The 23957-nt window shown below is 39.2% G+C and overlaps 1 protein-coding gene across 9 annotated transcripts in view; it reads right to left on the bottom strand.

Moving 5' to 3' along the window:
• The window catches only part of Fgd4 (FYVE, RhoGEF and PH domain containing 4), a 204534-nt gene that overhangs the window by 110831 nt on the left and 69746 nt on the right, over positions 1 to 23957 (bottom strand). Inside the window, exon 1 of one of the 9 annotated variants that reach the window (XM_048802514.1) lies at positions 17610 to 18066. The exons of 7 other annotated variants lie outside the window; for them this stretch is intronic. The gene's annotated coding sequence lies outside the window, so the exon portion shown is untranslated. One more of the 9 variants, XM_048802516.1, reaches the window with a different exon arrangement.

The following is a 23957-nucleotide window of genomic DNA, read 5'->3' as shown; positions in this document are numbered from 1 at the left end:
CAGGAAGCCAACTCATATCATCTGGGCCTTAACTGACAAATGGATATTAAATAAAATATCAATTTCTTTACCTGAAATTTTCTAATTATTATACTGCCAACCTACATATTATGAACTTTAGCAATAATGCTAAAACTTGAAAAAGGTTTTCAGTACTAGGCTAAGGATTAAAAAATATTCCTATAGTCTTAAGACACAACACTTAGGTTTGCACATTAATCACTAGTGGAACTTGAGAAAAATAATCTCATATTAGTAAGCAGTCACGGCTCATGGAATATGGCTTATCTTCATCATCTACATGGGACAGCAAGGACAAATGCAGTCACCAATTAGGCAAGTGAAAAAACAGAGGAGACTCAGATTTAAAAGTAGGAATTAGAGTTACCTATATATGGACAAGCTGGAAAATTATTTTTATTATGTTAAAACTCAAAAAAAAATGAAATCCCTTCTAAAATAGTTGTATTAATTCATTTACATGGAACTCAAAATAGTATATGTGAACATCACTTGGCACTTGGAAATCCATTCTGCTCATTATTTTCCTCAATTCCCATTTCCCTCAGGCACAATGTCCTCCTCAGTTCCTAGGGCTTTAAGGTCTTCATGTATGACTAGGTCTCACTACCCTCTATGGGTTTCTTTTAAATTGTAATTAAATAATCTTACAATGTCCTTTGTTAGCATTTGTTTTCCCCACTGTATCCCACACTTCTGGAGAACTTGGATCCTGTCTGTCCTTTTCATCAAGGCTTTGTGTCAAACACCATATACAATCTCATCAAATGGTCCTTTCTCCAGGAGCCAAATGGAGTACAGGTGGGTAAAATGGTGATTGACAAGCTTGGCTAGGGTCTTGTCACTGCTATAGATGCACAGAAGAAAGTTGGGGAAGGATTTCTAGAACAATGATCTCCAATTTTTTTTTATTTGTTCTAATTAGTTATACAGGACAGAATGCATTTTGACACATCATACATAAATGGAGTATAACTTCTTATTCATCTGGTTGTACATGCTATAGAATTACACAGGTCATGTAATCATATATGCACATAGGGTAATAATGTCCAATTCATTTTACCATCATTTCTATCCCCATATTCCCTTCCCCTCCCTTTACTCCCCTCTGTCTAGTTCAAAATACTTCTCCCCCATACCCATTGTAAATTACCATCCATATACCAGAGAAAACATTTGGGCTTTGGTTCTTTGATATTAGCTTATTTCACTTAGCATGTTATTTTCCAGCTCTAATCATTTATTGGCAAATGCCATAATTTCATTCTTCTTTATGGCTCAGTAATATTCCATTTGTGTATATATAACCAAGTTTCTTTATCCATTCATCTATTGAAGGGTACCTAGGTTGGTTCCATAGTTTAGCTATTATGAATTGAACATTATAAACATTGATATGGCTGCATCATTGTACTATGCTGATTTTAAGTCCTTTGGGTATAAACCTAGAGTGGGATGACTGATTCAAATGGTGGTTTCATTACAAGTTTTCTGAGGGAACTTCATATTGCTTTCCACAGTGGTTGCACCAATTTACAGTCCTTCCAGCAAGTATGAGCATACCAAATTTTTTGAAGGCACATACCTTTAAATATGAAATCTGAGCGAGCACTCCTAGCAATTGTGCTCCACATTTGAGTGTATACATGAGTTAAATACAAGTATTATTGCACTAGTATACATACTATAAAACAAAGACATATAAAACTTAAACTTAGATGATATAAAGACAAAATACAACTTTTTTGAGAAGGCATAATTAAATCTGATTCTTTTTAAAATTTTTGTTTAAATATTTCATTATATAGCAGTCTGAAAGATTGGGTCTAGTCAGTTTACTTCCATAGTTGATATTAATGAGGCCCTAATTGAGAAGGATTAATCGCTGCAAGGAAAGAAGTACATCATTGGCTGTGCTTAGTAAATCACAATGTACATTTTAATAGCCCATCTACCAACTATACAAAGGGTTTCTCTGAAATTCTTCTAACAAATTTCCATCTGCCCTGATATTTTGGAAAGTAGTAGGTTTTCTTTTTTTTTTTTGGGGGGGGGGGAGGTTGTTTTTGGTTTTTTTAAGCTTGGTCTAAAGACTTGCTAAAACTATTTCAAAGATTTAAAACAAGGTTTAAAAAATTCTTGAGTTTATGTTCAGAAATTAAAAAAATAAAATAAAAAAAGATATGCATGACTCACTGTTAGTGATAAGATTACACAATAATAAAAACATTTCCAAACAATCATTTTAAAAATGCCTTATCTGTGGTGCACTTTCCCTCTGCTCCAGATTGCAGGTACTGTCTCATTTAAATTTCACTTTTACCTGAAAGGACAGACTGTGTTCATTTTTTCAAACATATCTGCTAGGTAAGAACCTACTAAATAGCTATGGACAGATATCTGTCTTCACATGAAAGGTTAGCAAATGAAGACCATTTGTCTTCTGCAAAATAAAAAAATGCAGTTTCTTTAGTCTGACACTCGTTTAAGTACCACACCATCATAGAACCCATGATGCTTAAGGTCAGCCTGTTACCAAGAACTGCCGAAATCCCACTGTCTAAGATAATATAATCTCAGTCCACATAACCAGCCTTGCCTAAAATGCCACAGACAGAAAGGTCACAAGAGACTGTACTGTCCACAAAAAAAAAAAAAACAAAAAGAAAAAAAACAGAAGTCCTCATCAGTACCAGATATACTGTATGCATTTCAGATGCATTTGACAAGTGGACAAAATGAAGATGCTAATATAAGTCCATAAACATTAGGAATGCTAAGATTTTTCTGGGTTTTGTTTTTGTTTTTAACTCTTTGGGCAAAATAGGTAAACTTTACTAAACATCTATGAGCTTTTTGGGTACTCACTAAAAGCACATCAGACATGAATTTGCCCAACTGAAATAATTACCATTTCCAAATCTACTACAGTATTATGCAATAATATTTCCAGTATTATGTCATAGATAAGCATTAGACAAAATTAGCATCTACAAGCACTAAGTTTCCTACTCCTTTCTTCATTTGAGTAATAAATTATACTTTTGGCACTTTCATAGGTCAGAGGCATTTTACTAGAAAACAATTTTTGCTCTCATCATTTACATGTAAACCACCTAATAGGTACCCTGGAGTTTGAAATAAAGCTTTTATTTTAGCAAACCTTATTCTAATTTAAATGTAAAAGTTTATGCTAAAAGACCACTTTATAATTCACAGTTCATCATATGCATCAGTGTAGGCATGTATTTTCAGAATTGATAACCTGTGTCCATTTCATTGTTATTTCTATTAACCAAGATGGTGTTTAAAGGATCAGAACTCACTGCAAAGAGGAAATGCTGATCATATCAATCACAAGTTTGAAAGTGGAAAATTAGTTCCTTTGCTGTGTAATTCTACCCTATAACTTCTCAAAAGGTTTTTAATTTTTTACTACTTGCTACTGTTATTTTTCTACTGGTTTCTGAGAATACTTTTAGTTCTGCTTTTGGCAATTTTAGTTATTACCTCATGCCCTAATTTTGGATGAACAGTCAGTTATTTGCTAAAATCAAGTTACTGGGCTGGGGATGTAGCTCAGTGGTAGAGTACTTGCCTATCGTGTAGGAAAAGTCAATGGTTCAACCCCCAGAACTGCAAAAAAATAAATAAATAAAAATGAAAACAATAAAATCTAGTTACTGGTTGAAGACCAGGCTAACTCATTTCTTCAACATGATTATCTCATATTAAGAGTTTACCTGTCTGCTTTTTAAAAGAGGGTATTTCATTCAAAACCAGTTTTCAATTCACCTGATCTTCTTCTATGGGATTTTGACCCTTAGCCATCCCTGATCATTTTTTATATTTAAAAGACAGAAGTATTCGCATATATCTTAAAAAGTTAAGTTTCTGGAGCTGGGGGTGTGGCTCAGTGGTAGAGCATTTGCCTGGCACAAGTGAGGCCCTGGGTTCAATTCTCAGCACCACATACAAATAAACAAATAAAGGTCCATCAATGAATGACTAAATATATATGTAGAGAGATGAGTTAGTTTTTGTCTTTCTGTGTCTCTCTTACCCCTTCTCTGTTAAAAGGAGGTGAGAAGTTAATCATTACTAAACTTAGGAGAGAAGAAAATAAAGTTATCTGAAGTGTGCCACATTGGAATGCTGTCTCAAAAGACCAGTAGGGACAGGTAGAAAAAACAAATGACTGTGGATTTTAAAAGACTTGGTTTCATTCCAAAAGATCATTTGTTGCTAACTCCTCAGACCTACTGTCAATGATATCCTCCAAATTCCTTAGTGATTCTCAAATACTTTGAAGAAGTCTGGGACAGACACATTTTCCTTATTTCTTCATTAGGTGCTTTACCTAGCAATTTATATTTGCTGGGCTTTATGCAAGCACCTAGAAGTACAAAGATAATAAAGAAAAAAAAAAAGAAAACCGTGACCTCCAACAGTACCCAAACCAACCAGGAAGAGCTGGGCAAGAAGAGCCAAGACCCGCCCAGGCATGGTGGGGCACACCTATAATCCCAGTAGCTGGGGAGGCTGAGGCAGAAGGATTACAAGTTCAAAACCAGCCTCTGCAACTTAGTGAGGCCCTAAGCAACTTAGTGAGACCCTATTTCAAAATAACAAATAAAAAGGGCTGGAGATGTGGCTCAGTGGGTAAGCACACCTGGATTCAATCCCCAGCCAAAAAAAAAAAACCAGTAGAACTGTGTTGGTGGAGGACCCGTCCCAAAACAGGCATTGGGGCCAGCTGGTAATCACTGGTGCTTTACCTAGTCCCATGGTGTGATACCTCTCCTCATCCCCAACTGGCAGTACCACTTTTTCTTTAGCCTTAGTTCAATTCACCAACCTAAGTGTTCGTATAGTTAGTATGGATTCCACACAACGCCAGAAGCTGGGACGTAAGAGGATATAAGTAAGAAAGTTCCTTGCCTCAGAAGATCAATCTAGCAAGGGAAAGAGACAAAGTAATAGCCAATTTCAGATACAGGTGACCCTTGAATGAAGCCCTCCATACATCAGAAAATCCACACACAACTTTTGATCCCCCCAAAACTTAACTACTAATAACCTGCTGCTGATCAGAAAGAAGCCTTACCAATAAGCAGCTGACTAACATTTTGTGTATGTACTATATATGGTGAAAAATGCATAAGAACCATGAGCAATCACTTTTTTGCTACAATACACAGTTTACTGGAGAGACAAACTGCTCACGTGGAGATGATTAGCGTCACTCGAGTTTCAAGCAGATACTTGCAACACTTGAACTTGCTGCAAAAGCAACAGGATGTGGCTATGAAATTATTACAATATTACAATGTGTGCCACAGTTTATTTTATGCAGCTATGATTTAATAGTGCATCTTTACCTTTGTTTATATTTCTCTTGAGTACCAATGGTACCAAGTATGGCTTGTGTTTGGGTGAACAAATTGTGCTACATTCAAACTTTTTAGGTTAGACTTGTATATAATTTATGGTAGTAAATTATAAAACAGACTGTTGCCTACATATATCTTTATGCATTGGTGATATACCGAGTTTTTTCTTAATTCTTTCAACATATCTAGGCTATGTGGTTTGTCTACAAGTTTTTTCAAATTATTGCAAATCTTTAAAAAATCTGCATATAGGTGAACCTGCGCAGTTCAAACCTGTGTTGTTCAAGAGTTACCTGTATGTTTAGAACAGAGAAAATCCATCAGAGGCGTTTCAGGAATTCAGAGAAGAGAAACACAGCCAGGGGAAGGCAGCAGCCAAGGAGTGTCTTCAAGGAGCCTAACTAAATACTAATATTTTCTCATTTCACTTAAAAGACCAAACATCTTACAGCCATTTCTTGCCTCAACATTCACAATGCTTCAGTATCCTATAGCTGAAATATATATATAACAAATCTATTAACTCACCAGGCAAGAGTTTAGACTATTTTCATGGAAAAAAAAGTACACACACACACACACACACACACACACACACACACACACACTTGCTTTCCCAAGTTATACTGTGAATTCTGATAAACCCTGTTTTATTTTCTGCTTTCATTTCACAGCAAGGGTTTAGCCACCTGTTGATAGGAAACTATTTTAAATGGTAGCAAAGGCAAGAATTTAAAGTATGATGCAGGAAGAAAAAGTAGGAGTTTATTTATTTATTTATTTATTTTTGCAAAAGGGATGCAAACATAATTTGTCATACTAAGAATACTGTACTGGACTTGATGTGGTGTTTGCTTTCAAAACATAAAAAAAAAAAATACAAATTTCAAACATAAATCTAAACCAGTTAGATATGTGACAAGAAATTAAATGCAGTTTCTGAGTCAACCAAGGGACACGGTCTGCCTCTCCCACGGTGGGGTGCCCCTGTATTAGCTAATGATGCATCATCCAGCCGCCTATCCAAGCTGGAACTTGAGAGCTGTTTGACACTTCCCACTGTCCCACCCCCATTCACACATCCAATTAATCACTAAGTCTAATGAGTCCGCTCCTAGCAATTTCTCAATGCCTTCTTTCTTCTCCGTCCTTGAGCCACAGCCTTAACTAGGAGGACTCATCATCTCTCTTCTGTACCATCTGCTCCTCATGGAACTGCTGAAGCTCCTGCACCTTGCAACCTCAGCTCCTCCTCTACGTACTGTCACAGTCATCTCTCCAGAATGCCTAAAAGACCAGGTGGCTTGGCAGCTTAAAGCTCTCAACCAACTCTCTCCACTCTTGCAGTGGAGTCCTGCTTCCAAGACAAGGCTTGGACTAACCCACTCCTACACCCAATCCCAACTTTCTTGTATTCCAAACACACGTTATTCTTTGGTAGTTTTTACAGTTTAATGCAGGTTGTTCCCTTCATATGAAAATGCTCTTCACCACCTGGCAGATGTCACCTTACCCTTAAGATGCTGTGCTGAGTTATTTCCATGACAATATTTTTCTGGTTCTCCGGCCTGGGCTTGAGTCCTTCCTTCTCTCTGTGCGATCACAACCCACCTTTGTACAGTTATGTGACCTTGCATTATACTTTGTTGCTAATAAGTGAGGATGCCGAGAGCAAGACTGTATCTTTACCGCCCTAGCACAGCGCTGGGCATGGGAAAACACTCAAATGTTTATGAAATGAGTGTCCAGGTTGTCCGGACAAGGAAATTAAAAAAAAATCCATCTAACTTTGGTGTAGGGAGATTCTATTTGATTTTTTTCTCCAGTAGAATTTTTATGCAAATGTGATGCCCTTCTTTTTTCTGCCAGTGTTCACATATAAGAGAATAACCTTTCTGGGAAGGTCCTGTACCTCTGGGCAATTAAGAGAAACAGCTCTGGATGGTGGAGGATGCCAGAAAAATAGATGGCTGCTATGTATGCTTCAAAGCATCTGACTTCTACTCCATCCCCTTTTCACTTCCATCTGGTCAAAAAATGACTCATTTTTTTTCTAATGTTAAAAACTATGCACCCCCGGAGAGGTGAAGAGCTGGACCCTGGATCAGCCTTTATCAGAGTAACTGCATTTTAGGCAGACAAACTGATGGAATGGCTCACTGCTGGTTTACCTGGTCCAGACCTGGTCCTTCTGAGAAAAGACACTCCACCCAAACAATATTCTAGAATGAGGCAGCAGGACAGATCCTAGTAGAGGGAAGGTACTAATCTGGAGAGTCCCAGCTGTTGTAGTACCAACCCACAGCTAAGGCTGAAGCCAACTAAACTCAAGGTTATGAACACTCCACTCCTTAGAACACTCGAATCAACCACAACTTCAAGTTTAGGATACACACTTCAGAATTAGTCTACAAGTTGTGAACTATCACAGAACAGACTCAATACACGCCATAATCAGAAAGTAGAAAAGTAGGGCCGGGGTTGTGGCTCAGTGGTAGAGTGCTTGCCTAGCATGCGTGAGGCCCTGGGTTGGATCCTTAGCACCACGTAAAAATAAACAAATAAAATAAAGGGATTGTGTCCATCCAAAAAATTAAAAAAAAAAAAAAAGGAAGAAAGAAAGAAAGCGGAAAAGTAATTCGAGGAAAAGGAATAGCCTATTCACCACTTTTATAATAATGATTTTGTCCATTCCATTTTTTAAAGGGGAAAATTAATTTTATTGAAAATTATAAATTAAGTTCCAATCCTGGGATCAGCTTATTTATGGAATAATGAACAGAAATACATCTTAAACTTCACCTGAGCAAAACAACGATGAACTCACTTGGGCCCAGATTAAACAAAGTTCACTAGTTTCTGCATAACACAGAGAAATTTTAATCCTGACAGTGAAACAAGTAGTTGATTTCACAGTACAGCTGCTAATGAAGCCAGATTTAAAGTTAGGTAGTCAGTGTAGTTAGATAAATCCGGGTCTAATACTGAGTGAAATCTAAAATGGAAGCCATGCTGGCAATGATTCCGGGAAACGCAGGACAACTCATGGAATGTTAATGAAGTCCTGAAAAGGCCCTAGGCCAAAGTCCACCTCAAAGAAATGTCAATGAACAGCCCCCAGCAAAAAGGTGCTGACTCAGAAGTCCTTCTTGACCAGATTATTTCTTTGGCCCACCTGTGTCCCACCCCGCGGGCCTTCCCACCTACATTCCATCACTGAAAGAACTATAAAAAGGGGAGACAACATCCCTTCCACGGATTCCACCTCTTGGGTCCCCTTCTTCCTCCGGGAGAAGTCTTTTCTGCTGTCCTTTAATAAACTTCTAATTTCTACTCTGACCTTGCCTCGGCGTGCTTCTTTGGTGTTATTCTTCAACATTGGGGAAGCAAGAACTCGTCACCGGTCAACAGCGGTAACATAAAGTACTGCCATAGTTTGACATCATCATCAAAAAAAAAAAAAGAATTCATGGCTGATTATCCTGATGTTTTCTTCCCAAAATATAGTGAAGACCACAAACAAGCACACTTATAATACTGGCTTCTCTTTGCTCTTGGGCTCAATGGAGGTTTTAACCACTTCACTAGAGAATGAACCAGGAAAATGCCTCTTCTAGCTGGCAAGCCATGTCGCTACTGCTATTGAAGATTTGGTCCTCAGCCTGTGGCACTTTGGGGAGGTGGTGCTGAGTTGGAAGTTTTCCAGTCATATAGGGGTGAGCCCTTGAAGGGAATATTGAACCCTGTCCCCACCCCTCTGCCTCCTGGCTGCCATGAGGTTAGATTCTTCCTCCACCTCAAGCTCCCTACATCCTTCCTTACCACAGGCGCCAAAGAAAACCACCAAGAGCAACCAACCATGAGCCAAAAAAAAAAACAAAAAAAACACCACTTTCCCTCTTTATGAATTGAATTATTTCAGGCATTTGTTAAAGTAATGAATTGGCTAAATCCTAACTGTATCTCAGTAACAATCATTAACAAGATCTTAAAATTATTTCCCTCACATAATCCAATCGCTGCCTTCGAGATATGACTCAAATTCATTGCCTCCTGCTTAATCCCACAGACTGCAGACTTCTGCATAATTTCACATCTTATTCTCAAAAGGCATGTGGGTTGTATTATAGGATCTTCCTCTAATATTTAATTAAGAATCTTTAAAGAAATCTTTCCAGAGTAAATTGTTTTCCTAACAGATCAGTAGGATTGAAAAGGACTTTGGAAGTCATGTAGTTCTATATACTTATCTTCTCCATATCACCTCTTAGAAGTGTTAATCTAATTTTTACTTGAATACCACCAGAGATAAAACAGCCCAATTATTAGAAAACCCATCCTATGTTTTCACTACATAATCTATAACACAAATATATACTAGCCTAAATTGGTTACTATTACTTGGTACAGGTTTATCTCTTCCTTATCACATATTTTAAAAAAATTTTTTTAATTGTAGATGGACATAATACCTTTATTTTATTTTTACGTGGTGCTGAGGATCGAACCCAGTGCCTCACAAATGCTAGGCAGGCACTCTACCACTGAATCACAACACTAACCCCCTTCCCTATCAGATTTTAATTTGCCTTTTGAATCTTATAGTAATTTACTTTTGCCATAAAATTCATATAATGCCACTGCTAATCAATCATTTAAAATCTATACAAAAACTATAAAAAAGAAAAGAAATGTCAAGCTATTGATCGGTAGCAGGTGTGTGCTTGTATCGGTTGCTACAGGTGAAGTCACCTCTGTCTCTCACGGCCACAGTTGACAGAACTTAGCTGACCAAAGCTCAACCCATTAGTCTCTCCAGGATATCAGAAGTGAGAACTGCATGTATCCACTGGGCTCTGGAACTGGGAAGTGCTACGTAACCCGATTGGAGTGGCCATGTTCTCTGCCATCTATAGATAGATGTGTAAGAGGTCCGTGTGAAGAGCAGAAAGCATACAGCAGGGCAGAGGGGATGAGAGATCCAACACCCACAGAATAGAAAGTATAACTGTCTTGGTTCCAGGCTCTTGTGAGGCCTGGACGAATTTACACTCCTGGTTTCTGTGAGATACCTTTACCTGTTTCTATGCATTCCTCTTTTCTCTTAAGTTACAGTACAATACTATTCCTTTGCAATATGTACCTAAATTTTTTAAAAAATTAGTAAGTTATTTTCCCCAAATTTCTATCATTGTACATTCATCTGAAGAATACAGTGATATTAATCCAGAACATAAGCAGTCAGTAAATTTTTGCCAATATACTATTGTGTATTTCTTTGATAGCTTGTTATATAAAACTTTTTTCCCATATTAGTCAATCATGTTTGTAAACTCTTGTCTCTATGAAAAGTTTCTTCTTCTGATGAGGATGATGTTACCTAGGTTAATATAATGGCTTTATAACTAAAGAAAATAGAATAGAAAAGCTAAGAACACAGATTGAATCAAAACAGTTTTTATTCTAGTTCACCATTTAACAGTTGGTAAACTTGGATTATTATGTATCTCCTAGCAGGTTTTATTTGTTCAATGAACACAAATCCCTTATATTCAACAAGTCTAGCTGCGATGACGAACGGGCTCTGCAGTGTCTGGCATGTTACTGCATCAATTGCAATTACATTAGTTGCATTATAAATACATTTAAGGCTGCTCCGATTGAATGATACATGCTTTGCAGATAAAGAAAACAGCAGTGTGTGAGTGAGTGCGTGCGTGCACAAACACAGATACAATCATTTCAGTTGCTCAGCTAACTCTGACCCCAGGTTCACCGTACCCTGTGGTGAGGGTGAGGAAGAAATCATAAACCAGCTGATGCCCCAATTCCTGTTGGTTCACTTGGGACTTCCCAAGTGTAAGCCCTCATCACAATGGGCCTCATTCTAGGCCTACACTTCCTACATAGCCATACATAGCATAGCCCCTTAATATGAGCAAAGTGATTATTTTATCTCATGCCCAACTGAAGAAGATCCAATCCTTCCCAACCATGGGGGGGAAAAAAGCACCTACTGCGTGGAATCCATGAGAGCTGATCGGCCAGGCTGGGCATCCCTGAGGGAGTTTTCAAGAATTTTTTTGACTATGCAAGTTTTGCTTTATGTGCTGACTTCAGAATGTAAATACCAAGAATAAGATGTGACTTAACCACTGTGGTGGTGACAACAGAAGAAAACCTTTGCTGAGAGTGAAGATGATGAAGATTCCCAGCTGCCTTGAGAAGTATTCCCTCCAATGTTCCCATCGTTAAACTGCCAATTCTCTTCCCAGACTATGCATTCAAAGGTCCCTCATTCTTTAGGGGACCCTGTAAACACTTTTGAGCAAGGCAACATCTCTACCCTCACATCCTGTCCTGCCTTGTCTCAGGCTCTGCCCTCTGTGACAGGCACTTCTGGGTCAGGACTTCACCTGCTCCAACCTCCCCAGACCAGAAGTCCCAACCCCACCTCGCCTGACCCACCCATTGCCCGTCTCCTCAGCTTTCTCCACTATGTTACCAACCACCCTGAGGGCAGCACAGTGTGAGCACAGATTCTAGCCCTGCTCTTCACCTCGAATCTAAAAGGCAGAGTGGACACTCAAACAGGGCTTGCTGAATAAGTGAAGGTAAGTGCAAACAGTCCTCTCTGGCTATCCCTGCCAAGAGTAGCAAAAATCTTAACATTCAGGGAATTATTACCCAGTCCCTTTAGAGAACATCACAATCATCACCATCACTTTCAGTAGTAATTGACGTTTTTTAACATACCTGTCCTCATACTCACAATAACCCCATGGGTTCTGATAACAGGGAAACTGAGGTTTCCAGAGGTTAAGTAACTGGCTTAAAGACAACCAGGCAGCCAGTATGTGAGAGGGGCCTGAACCCAGGTCAGCTGGACTTAAAAAGGCTGCTCTTAACCACTGTCTTGAAATGCTTTCCCATGCTTATCTGTTAAATTCTGCCTTTGAAAAAGAGCACATTTTAAGTCCTGGGGATGGGTATGTGCCTGTTGGGGGAGCGGGTAATGTAGTGTAGCTTTACAGTTATTTAAACATGATTTTGGAATGATCCTGATTATTCATGCTCCTTAATTTCCACCTCCATAAAGTGATGAAGACAACCCCCTTCCTGAACTGGATCACACATGGCTGACTCCAGATCAGTTTTGTCTAGGTATACATTTCCTGACTACCCAGTATAAAGCTTGCTACCCTAAACCCTCCTTACCATTTCATGTTCATCTTCACTAAGTTGCCACTACTTGAAAGTATGCTATTCACTTATTTCTTCACTTTTGCCTTATGTCCCCCGAGCCTCATGTAAATTTCACTAAAGTCCTTGCCACTATGCTCAGCATCAAATTCTCCATACCTGCCCAGTAACAGCACAGAGGAAATTTGTTCAATCGTATTTGATGATGGGCTGGAAATGATGGCACATGCCTGTAATCCCAATGACTTGGAAGACTGAGGCAAAAGGATTGCAAGTTTGAGGCCAGCCTCAGCAACTCAGTGAGGCCCTAAGCAATGTAGCAAGACTCTGTTTCAAAATTGGGGAAGTAGCTCAGTGGTTAAGCACCCGAGTTCAATCCTCAGTAGCAAAAAAAAAAAAAAAAAAAAAAGTATTTGATGAATGAACGAAAAGTTAACACTGACAACAGTAATATCTGATAGGCTGTCTGAATAGCGGGTAAGATGGTCTAGGGCCAGGGGGAGCATGTGGTTGATGAGGGGAGTAGAGGAAAGGGAAACTGGGTAGTGTATCTGCTGTGTCCACAGAAGAGGGACACCAACACATCACAGGCGTGTATGATCTGAGTGACAGGTGTGCCCTGCAGTAGAACTACAGTCATCTGCCCTTCAGGCTGTCCTTCCTTAGTGCTCTACCTGCCACCTGCTCTAGGCTCCACAACTGCCAAGCAACATTCTCATCATCATTTTACATCTCATATACACATGGCTTTAGGAAAGAGCATACAAACCGACACACAAATATCTAAGTTGGTTTGCCAGCTATGCTTTCTAAAAGGCTAGGTGTTTATTATGAGAAATCCATTTCTTATGACTTGTATTATTGAGTAAACCATCTTTCAAACCTGTGCTCCCTGGAGATGCACTGAGTTCCATCAGCACCCCCACACTCTGCTCCTTGTAAGGGCAATGACATAGAAAACCAGGTGACCTGAATGAGTCTGTTTAATGCCTGGTCTCAGATTCTGCCCTCTACGACTAGCACTTCTGGGTCAAGATGTCACCTACTCCAGCGTCCCCAGGCTATAAGTCCCAGCCCCACCTCACCTGCCCCACCTGAGACAAGTTGCTTCATCTTTATGGATCTTAGATTCTTCTCTAAAATGAGGATAAAAGGGGAGATGATTCTGTTTAGCTTGGGATCTTTATATAAATGTGAAAACAAACATCCAGTGATATATTAGGGATCAAAAAGAATGCAATAGATTCAATCTGCCTGCCTCATGTGAATATACCGTGTCTCATGATTTCATTAATATGAGTTCAGGACCAGGAAATTGGGGAAAAAAAATAAAGAAAGAACACAGGTTTTAGGCAGACTAGGAGGAAGGAAGGAACTACTTATAGGAGGAAGTCCAACATTCAAAACATTTGTTAAAAAAAAAAAAAAGCAATTAGCCCTACAGAGTGGTGTTATTTGTGAAAATACAGAACTTTTCTAAGAATAAGGTGCTGCTAGACATGCATGTGTAACTCCATCAAACTATTCCTGGGGTTAGAATGATGGCAACTGAAAAGGGATAAGTGCCATCCATCCCCACAGCCGTTCCAAGGCTCCTGTGCAGCCTACGTAGACCTACTCCTTGCCAATTTATGGAAAGTTTGTCTTGTGTTAAGACAAGCACAGGAGCAGTTATAAAAACAGAAGAGCTGAGGACAACTCAAAAGAAACAGCAGCCAATATGCAAATCTATGCCACACACAGCAAGAAAAGCCCGCCAAATGCAACAAGCTTTGAGCCATGGCTTTTGTGAAACTTTACATGATTCCCATGCATGCTCTATAGGCTAACTATCCTGTAGTTCTATGTCTAACACAGCAATGCAAAATTGCTGATGCACCCAATTAACTCATTCCAAGCATATTCTGCAGCCATGGCAAAATGGAATTGTGGGAGAGGGCAAAAGAGACCACTTTTCAGTACATCTACTTTTAAGTCATGGAAAAACGCTAGCAGATTCAGCCCCAACCTATGAACATAACAACACTAGTAACAATAGCATTCACAGATTCTCCACTCCAAATTCCTACTATTCTATCATCTCAGACAACTCAAGGATCCAGTGGCCCAAAATAGTAAACTTCAAAATATGGATTATAAATATGTACTCAAAAAAGTAATGAGAAACACAGACTCAACTTAGGAGTTGGGCAGAGTAAGTCAACAAAACACAGGAAGAAAAATGTATGAAATTCGCCACTGTTTATTAGCTCTGTGGTCCCCTTGTCTGAATAAGTTAGGTAAGGCAGTTTTCCAGCATCATGTGTCAAACAAAATAGCAGAAAGAGGAGACCACTGAACTTGTAGTGGGTTAATTTGCTGTCTGCACAGACTGCTGAAGACCAGAATCACTCTAAGCATTTTAGTTCACATTTGTGTTCCACATGCTACTTGTACAAGTATCAGTACAGAGAATTCAGTATGTTCTAAGTTCTTCACCACCAGGCATCATGCACGTAATGATAGGTTTCCTTGCTGACATGCTGTGAATGGAAATGGACATCTCACCAAGCCCCCAAACCATATCCTCTTGAGTAAAGGACGGTCATATGACTGTGTACTCTAGTCCCTGGGGTGCTCTGGTTGGGATCACAGGTGCTCCAGGGACTATTCCTGTTGTCCACTCTCTTCACCAATTTCAGTAAAGGGCTCTTCTCAAGAACCACCAAGTATCTTGTCAGAGATTGAAGGAACAAAGCTTTTAAAACACATTTTGGAGAACCGTGTGGTTTTATTACTTGCTACTCTGGAAACTAAACAAGGAGCACATTGACAAATATGCTTTCAAGTGAAAGTAAGTGACCAAATACCTGCAAATGCCCATAAAGTGTTGGGATTGTGTTCTAGCATAAGCATTCAATTAAAAACCGCATGCCAGGTATAGATGTGAACACCAGTAATCCCAGCAGCTTGGGAGGCTGGGACAGGAGGATCATGAGTTCAAAGCCAGCCTCAACAAAAGTGAGGTGCTAAGCAACTCAGTGAGACCCTGTCTCTAAATAAAATACAAAAATAGGGCTGGGGATGTGGCTTAGTGGTGGAGTGCCCCTGAGTTCAATCCCCAGCACCCTCCCACACACAGACCTCCCCCCACAATCTTGGAACTATAACTCAGTAACAGTAAAAATAGTAAGCTTACTCACAAACACTAAAGAACTCAAGAAGTGTACCGATTTACCTAGCCCACCACAGTGACCTAAGTAACCACATTCCAGGCACACAGAAGCCACACACTTCACACCCACTTGCTCCAAGACTGTTTCAGGTTTCTAAGACACATGTCATTAAAGCAGCATGAACACTCTAAATGTACATGGTGCTTCTAAATCAGCTCATTTCCTCCCAACCCTTGTACTGCTTATGAATGACTCTTTTTTATGGGTGAAAATTTTATCCCAAATAAGTTAAGATTAGCTTAAAAAATTGTACAGGTGATGTTAAGGAAATTTTAGACAAATATGTTATTATTGGAAAAAGAGTCTTCTTAGAGGTAGAATGTATCTAATTTTATATATTAAAAAACAATAAAAATGTTTATAGCCCAATAAGGGCAAAAGATCAAAAGAAATTTAATTTAGAATTCTTAATTAAATGAATGATTAAGAATTAAAATTCTTAATACCAAGAAGCCACAAATAACAATCAGGCCTGAAAACCTATTCTTGAAGTAAGAACATGAGCCCTTCACTAATATGAGGTTATCTAATTTTATACCATAATTTTTAAAAAAGAAAATCAAGTAGACTCTATTAGCAATGACCTTTTCTCGGTCTCTGGGCAGCCACTGGCCCACTGACACCAATGTCCAAGACGACAGCAGAACAGCACAATTAGAAAGACTAAAACTGCACAGGCGAAGCCTCGCCCTGCAACCCTTCCTAGAGCAGATAAAAATGGCAGACCCAGTTAGACTCACAGCACTGGCGCTATGGTTTAAATGACAGAAAAAAAAAAAGAAGGAAAAAAACTTAACAAAAAAGAAGTCTCCAGAGTATACACAGCACTCTTTTTGTTTTTTCACTTTTATATTTTAGGGCACAGTTTTGGGGAAGGGGATATACAATGCTGCTTTACAAGGGACATAGAAGTCCCTTGTCTGAGCTACCAACCTCTTAGCCACACAGAAAAATGTCAGTCATCCATTTGTTAGCACCAAAATCTCCTTCTACTGCTCACAATATGCAACACATATTTTAAGGGGCTGTTGAAAGAAAAAATACAAAGGAAGCCCTTGAAATAGAAGGGACCTTCCTAGTTTTGCCCCTGTCTTTATCACTCTGCCTGCACGCCTGCCGGTAGAGCACTGTCACATTGTTTCCACATGCTCAGGCCCTTCAAACTTGTGCAAAAAGCATTGCAAAATAAAACTACATGAACATCACGTTTCAAAACATGACCTGGTAATAGTAAACCAGTCATGTGGGCCAGAATAAGCATTGATTAAATTATACCCTACAAACACCCGTGACCCGAGATATTTTGAACACGTTGTGGCCATGGGCGTATTTCAGCAAGAATACCCGTGTAATTCATTCTGAGGAACCATTAAAAATGACTGTCTTTTTGCCACTTTCAGAGGTCATAAAACAATTTCACAAGCAGACATCATTTTTAAAGATGAAAGGACAATTCTTTCATTTCCCCAACATCAACATATCATTAAAGTGCCTATAAGACAAGTGTGTAAGCTGGACATTTCTTCCAGAAGCGCTCAGAGCTCCCTTCTCCTGGACCACATGGAGATAATGCCCCACACCAAATGTAGTACAAACGGGATAACAGTGCCAGGGTGACTTACCCTAGAAAAGCTGAATTTATTCCTGGTGGCTAGAAGTCACGAATGGGTGAAGTACGACTCCCTTCATTTGTTCTTCCAGTGAGCCAAATCAAGCCTCCCATTAACCCAGTCCATTGCAGATAATCTCCCACCACACAGGCTCCCCTGCTTACCCCAGTTCCCAGCCCAGCAAGGATAATCACATTCCAGCGGCGGGGAGTGAACAGATGGTGGATTCCATGGTAACCAGCCCTCCTAAGGCGATTGGTAGAAGTGTGTGACTACTGCTTATTGGGTAACAATCGCTGTCTTTGTGCTCCAGCCCTGCAAATCCTAAAGGAAGGAACGTACATAGCCACTCACATGCGCAGGGCTTGCCTAGCAGGTGTTGGGCTATTTAAACAAGGCAAGACAGCCCAACTAAAAGCTTTCTGCAAATTTACCCTTGGTGGTACAAAGTCCTAATGTTTCAGATCGTGAACACAGCTCATTCAGGGAGCAAGGTCACACCGCTTAACTTGGGAAAAAAAAAAAAAAACTTGAAAGTTAACTTGCAAAGTCAAGATAAAGCATTCTGGAAATCTAAGCAGCATCAGTGAGTCATTTTCTGTCTTGCAATCCACCTCAGAACTGAAAACTCAGCTTTTTAAGGAATTTTTTAGCAAATATAAATTTATAAAAAGTTTGGAAATAAAGTCCAATTTCAAAATCAGTTCTGTTAGAAGAAAACTTGTATAAATAAATTCATTTTTATTTTACTGTTTATTGAATGGGGAGGAAGAAGGCTAAAATTTTATATTTGAATACAGAATTTTACATTTTCATCTAGAGCCTTACACAATTACAGCCTTGAAATCTCTTGATTTTATACCATCTATTGGGTTTAATTTGTATCTGCACCCATGAAGATTAAATATTGATTCAGCAGGAAAACAGTTTTTCCCTCAATACCTAATTTTCACTAAGGAATCAGAGAAGAAGTCCTGAGAAGATCAGAATGGCTGAAAATGAAACATACCACACCAAAAAACAGCTGTCGGAGGTGAATATAAACTATAGGCACTCAAAATATCCATCATAAGTAAAAGGACAAGGAAGATTGATAATTAGGATCAGCCTTAAAAAAAAAAAAAGTGACTGTGACAAGGTTTTTAGGTATTGTTTCCTTACTTCATAACCATTCTCTATCTTCAACCAGAACTCTTTTCTTGACATGAATAAGAAATGTGTTCCAAATATTTAAACAGACACAATTATTATTTGCACATAATGATTAAATTCCTATCCCCCAATAAAGAATCAAGTAGTATGTTATTTATAGTACCAGAAATTCAGTGAAATAACCCAATATATCAATACAATTTCTTTAGAAGACCAAGAGTTGTCACCCTATTATTAAGATTGGGTGTACTAACTAACAATGGCAACCAACCCAAAGTGAAGAACACTGTAAATAATATTATCAAGAAATGTATGTGAAACATTCATGAAAGAACCATGAACTCTTACTGGGAGAAACAAAGAAAAACTAAAAGGATAAAGAGATCCACTAGATAGATACCAAACCTTCTCAATTTACCAAATAATCCTGTAGTAAAATTTCTAATATGCTTATAAAACAATTTAACAAAGTGAAGTTTGTTTGGATTTTTAATAAAAGAAACACCAAAACCTATTCTATATGATACAGTAAAAGTAGTAACTTTTAGTAACTAACAGTTCCAAATTTTTCAAATATGTCATAAACACCACAAATATACTCACAACCCCCAAACTCAGGACTCCTAGACAAATCTCTCTCCTATGAATTCCAGACTCCTGCATCCATCTACCTATCCTCCATCCTCTGCCTACATATTCAATAAGCACCTCAAGTATAACATTCCAAAATTCAACTCCTGATTATCACCTCAAATATAACCTAAGTCCTCTTTCTTGCATCACTCATTGGTTTTTGAAATGGCAACTCCATCCTTCCACTCAGGCTGAACCCCAGGGAGCCTGTCCTTTCTCCTCCCTGACATCACTTACAACCCATCTGCTCACCTGGTGGACTGGTTTTCTAAATCTGGCCACTTCTTACCATCTCAACCACTCCCAAATCATCTCTCACCTGGATTCCTTAAAAAATTCCCAACTAGACTCTGCTTTCATCTTATCTCCTACAGATCATAAACCTAAGCAAAAAATGCCCATTCTCTTCAAATAAGCTTTTCCATTGCACTGAGAATACAAGTCCCAATTGGTACAACGAATTAAAAAGCTCTTAATATCATGTCCTCCACCTCCATTAACTCAGTCATCTTCTACAACCCTCTCCTACCTTCCCTGGGCTCTCCAGAAACTGACATTTTGTCCTCTCCTTTGCATTTCTCAATACTTGAACCATGATGTATACCAGAGCCAAAGGCTATGCCACGCTTTGTTCCCAATGCCCAGTGAAGGTCCTTGTACTTGGTGAGCACTAAGTAGATATGATGGATGAATAAAAGATTGTGCTACACAACTTTTTATTCTAGGAAAAGTCTACAGGTAACCTAAGAATCTAATATTAGATGAATAGTTATGCAAATAATAATGTACATAACTTGATAAGACTATCATGCAGTCATTAAAATATGGCCACAAAGACTTAAATGTCAAAGGGAAAACGTTTATGGAATATTACTAATAACAATGTACTATCTACTGAGTTCCTAGTGTGTGCTAGGCACTATAATAAGCACTTAACAAGTATTTTATTTAAACCTCCATGGGACTATGAGATATATGTTATCATCATCATCTTTTAGATATAGAAACTGAGACCCAGAATTTAAGCTTTAGTCCTGGGTCTCTCTCAACACTGAGACTAGAATATCTTATTCATCTGAGACCAAAGCTTAGGTCTAAGTTAGTGCTATACCACCTCCTAGATGTGGAGGAAAACTGAATACAAAACTGAATGCTAACTATAAACATACGCAACACCTTGACAATGACATCCAAAAAAAGAGATTCTTAGGAACAAAGCCGATATATATACCAGGCTTCAAAATGTAAAGGGTTTCTGGAGAAAGAAATATTAAGTGATTTCCTGTTTTCCAAAAATTTTAATGTCACAATTATGATTTTCTAAAAAATATTTATTCCTCCTATTTTTTTATGTGCACTCCATAAGGTTCTTGGGTGTATCTATTATCTAGTAAGATGATTAAAAAATAAAAAATAAAAAGAACTTGGCTCATAGTTTCTAGAAAATTATTTCCATGGAAATCACTCAGAAGGGAAAGAGTGGCAGATCTAAGAATGGCAAGTTAGGAGCAGTGTGTCCTCTCCAGCTCCAAGTTCACCCTGGGTGTCCTGACATTGTCTTCATGACGGTGCCTCAAAACTCACTGCTCCCAGAATCTAATAATAGGGCACCAAAGGTAAGTGATAGGGCATGTGACAAAGAGCCAACAATTACCACAAAGGTTCTCAAGACTTAAAAAAAAAAAAAAAAAAGGCCTTGGCAGCAGAGAAGTCCAATAATTTATCTTCTTCAAATATTGGGTGGCGGCAGCACTGCCTGGAATATCTGCTGTAGCAGCCCCTGTGCCAGCCACAGGGCCATCAAATAATCTTGGGAATGTTGCCCTCACTCCCTTCCCTGCTAAGGATGCCAGTTTCACTCACCTCTTCCTTCTTTTCCTTGGCTAGAGGGTTTATCCAAGAAGACATTAGTTGGAGGTTCCAGAACTTTTTCAAATCCCAGGGCCCTTAGCATTTCAGTAACTTTTTCATGGCACACAGGGCCAAGAGAAATTCCTGGGAGAGCTCCATATGTTTAGTAGTTGGGGACAAATGATCTGAACTCTTTTTGACCTAGCAACTTGACACCCTTTGAAAACATAATACAAAATAATTACAAGAAAAATCATTATTTTTCTTCACTGGTGTTACTTCCTAATGGAATGAGGGTGCCTGTGGGGTCCTGTTCAACCACTCCCACCACAGATGGTATTAGACATCACAACCTCACTTCCTGCCCCACACTGATTTTCACCAGCTTGTTATCACAGTACTCACCAAACGCCCAGGTTTGCAAAAACAATGACATCATTGAAAGAAAGAGCACATTCTAAAACTAAAACTGGCAACAACCCGGAGGCAGGAGTTTGTACAGTGTTTAATAGATGTTGCTGTGTTTCCCCCTGAAATTTTAAGATATCCTAGAGGCAGCAGCACCCCCAACAATTTGGCAGAGGTGCTCCAAAGCACCTAGCACCTATTTGGGGAATGATGTTTTTAAGCCCTGAGTTTTTGAAAGCCCAACGACAGAAAGAATCCCTGATTAGAAATTCAGACACCTGGACTCTCATCTCTGCCAGTCTGTCCCCATTTGGGTCCTATGCTCTTTAGTCACTAAAAGGGGGAGCAAGATTAGGCCAGCCCCGAGTCTCTTTAGCTCTGAAACAACAGAGTGGATGATAGGGGAAAGAAGGTTCTTCCTCATTCTTACTGAGTTGGGAAGATTAGCAAAAGAAGCTGGAGTCACAAAGACAAGAAGAAAGATCTATTTTCCAGGAGGAAATGACACATTCAAGTTTTCAGCAGTATATACCTGGGTACTTCCTACTCCAGGTGTGGGATGACTGAAAGGCTGGAGCAGGAGATGCGACTCTAGCACCAGGGAGACGGGCAACTAACAAAGATGCCTTGCATAGGGCACACCTGGAACAGCTGTCTACTGGATATCAGAAAACAAAGACAACATATATAAAGAGATGACATTTTGCGGGGTGTGGTGGGTGTTAGGTGTGACTGCAGGTATACCTGCAATCCCAGAGACTCAGGAGGCGGAGGCAGAAGAATCACAAGTTCCAGATAAGACTCAGCAACTTTAATAAGACTTTGTCTTAAAATAAAAGTGCTGGGGATGTACCTCAGTGGTAAAGTGCTTGCCTAGTGTGCATGAGCCCCTGAGTTCAACACCAGCAACACCAAAAAAAAAAAAAAAAAAAGCTGGGGAAGAGGGAGACATATCCTTAGATCTTTTCAGTGAGCTTCCAAGAATTCTGTGGTTTTGGTTAATATTCTATGAAAGTTTATTGATGGCAGCGTGTGGTGGCTCACACCTATAATCCCATCAACTCAGGAGGCTGGGATAAGCGGATTGCAAGTTTAAGGCCAGCCTCGGTAACTTAGTGAGACCCTGTCTCAAAAAGTAAAAAAAGCTGGGGATGTGGTTCAGCGATCCCGCTCCCCCCACCTACAGAAAAAAGAAGGAAAAAAAGGGGGGGGGGGTAGATTTTACTACTTTTCTTCTATAATCAGTATTATAAAAGTGATTTAGAACAAAAATAGATTTGTGAGTTACAGAGTACCTTATAAGCCAAAGAAAATACACAGAAATAAATTAAACTTTCCTGCCTCGTTTGGCAGGAGATAAGATGAAGAGTTTGATTTGATGGAAGCATTTTTTTTCTAATTGTTCATCTTCCCTCTGATGTGGTTAGCATCTCAGAGAAGTATTTGTTGTCCCAGAACCTGCCCGGCCTCCACAGTGCAAAGAAAACAACACTAATGGGGGAGAATAAAGAACCATCAGGAGTCTTGCTACTCTTCCTTTTCCACCCAAGTCCAACCATCAGGTCTTCACCACAGGGGCACCACTGCCCAGGGGACTTTTTACTAAAATTGGGATGATGATCTGTCTAGTCAAAGGCAAATAATGGAATTGGATTCCTCACAGCAACAGATTATGTTACAGTCTTCACAAGAGCTAATATTCCCTGTCCTTCCAAATCCTTAATACCGGTTCTAACACCATCAAGCATTTGTTTGGGTCCCAGTCTCTTCTCCTTCCACACTTTATTGTCATCTCTACTTTCTCAAGAAGTGACTTCACCAAAGAAGTTGGAATCTAGATATTTTCTTTTTTTTTTCTCTTCTAAGAAAATTTCTGAAATACCAGTCTATAGAAAGTGCACATGTATAACAATATATTTACATTAATGTACTAAATTAACAAAGATGTAAGATATTTGTAAGGTGTAATAAGTAGAAAAGAGCTAAGAATAAAGAATGTTCTATAAATAAGATCTGTTGAGTGGTAACTATGCCAAGTTGCACCCTGAGCACAACAGACCAGAGGAACAGCTGGCCCCTCTCTTAATACCTTTGAGAAAGACTTTTACTTCTTGTTGTAGAGGGCGGATGGAGCCAACAACTAAGACAGCAAGAGAAGAACAGCACCAGGTGAGCCTCAAAGATAAACCACACAGACGAAAACCACCACACTCTCAGCCTGTGAGCCTTTCTCCCTCTCTCATATCGTAAGACAAGCCAGAATGAAAATTATGACAAGTCAGATTTTACCCTCATAAAACCCAATGCTGAAGACCTAATCTCTGCAGCTCAAAAAATATTCTCGATGGAGCTGGATGCTTTGGAACATGCCTGTAGTGTCAGCTACTCGGGAGGCTGAGGCAGAAGGATCCCTGGAGCCCAGGAGTTATCAGCCAGCCTGGGCAACACTCTGAGACCCTGACTTGGAG

This window comes from Marmota marmota, unplaced genomic scaffold (genome assembly GCF_001458135.2).
Source record: "Marmota marmota marmota unplaced genomic scaffold, marMar, whole genome shotgun sequence".
In the NCBI taxonomy this organism is placed as follows: Eukaryota; Metazoa; Chordata; class Mammalia; order Rodentia; family Sciuridae; genus Marmota; species Marmota marmota.
The sequence above is the reverse complement of the archived record's forward strand: the minus strand, read 5'-3'. Positions and strand labels throughout refer to the sequence as shown.